The following is a 1,391-nucleotide window of genomic DNA, read 5'->3' as shown; positions in this document are numbered from 1 at the left end:
TTTTTTTTTTTTTTTTTAAATAAAGGATTACAGCCTGCAAGGTGGCCGTTCTAACAGGTTGGGAAGTGTAGCCTCCAGGAGAGGCTGAAAGACTGGCTCTTCAAGGGAGACAGGAATTATGCTGAGGGGGTTGGCCAAACATACATATTCAACAGGTTACAGGAGGAGCTATGAATGTTCATGAAGGGGGTCCTGAAGCATGTGTGATAAGCAGACGTGCATGTTACATGTGACCCATGTTCACTTTGGAGCAGAGACTTAACATTTAAATATATTACAATTAGGGCCTATACATCAAAAGGTGAAGCAGGGACATGGAGCCTCTCAAGTGCACAGCTTCTGTAAACTGGCCAGAACCAGTCCACAGTTGGTGGCCTCTTACCAGGAGAAAGTTACAGAACTCAGTCTCTGGTCCAGTTAAAGCTGCAGTGATGGCTGGTGGAACGGGGAGTCAGTCTAAGTGTCTGAAGGTGGCTGAGCTGCAACTGCTTCAGCATTGCTCATCTCAAGGCCAGTGCTTGTTTAGTTGCTAGAGAAAAAGAAAACCCTGATGGCAATGAGAATGTAGTTTATTCTTTAATTCTAGGGAGTACATGATTTACTCCTTGCCTGGCATGGCCTTAGGTCCTGTTTATAATGTGCTATCTTATTGCCACAAAAAGTCCATTGTGTCAGGATTATGAGCTCCATTTTAACATCAATGCTGGTCAGATTTTGTGCCTAAACTGCAAAAGGGAAGGGATATAATGAGGTGTGCCTGCCCTCCCATTCTGTCATGGCTAGGAACTGTTTTTTAGGTTTCTCACCGGGCATGGTGGCTCCCGCCTGTAATCCCAGCACTTTCGGAGGCCGAGGTGGGTGGATCACCTGAGGTTGGGAGTTTGAGATCACCCTGGCCAACAGGTGAAACCTCGTCTTTACTAAAAACACAAAATTAGCCAGGTGTGGTGGCACATGCCTGTAATCCCAGCTACTCTGGAGGCTAAGGCAGGAGAATCGCTTGAACCTGGAAGGTGGAATTTGCAGTAAGCTGAGATCACGCCATTGTACTCCAGCCTGGGCGACAAGAGTGAAACTTCATCTGGAAAAAAAGAAAAAAAAGTTTCTCTGGGGTTCCCTTGGCTAAGAGCAGGTTCATTTAGTCAGTTGAGGGGCTTAGAATTTTATTTTTAGTTTACACTGGCAACTATTATTCTACTTCTGTCTCTGTGAATTTGACTATTCTAGTACCTCATATGAGTGGAATCATACAGAATTTATTGTCAGTGTCTGGCTTATTCAGATCAGTGGTTCTTTTTTTTTTTTTTTTTTTTTTTTTCCTGAGTCAAGGTCTGGTTCTGTTGCCCATGATGAAGTCCAGTGGTGCAATCTTGGCTCACTGCAACCTCTGC

The sequence above is a fragment of the Mandrillus leucophaeus genome, unplaced genomic scaffold (genome assembly GCF_000951045.1).
Source record: "Mandrillus leucophaeus isolate KB7577 unplaced genomic scaffold, Mleu.le_1.0 Scaffold51, whole genome shotgun sequence".
Lineage (NCBI taxonomy): Eukaryota > Metazoa > Chordata > Mammalia > Primates > Cercopithecidae > Mandrillus > Mandrillus leucophaeus.
Note: the sequence above shows the minus strand (reverse complement) of the source record.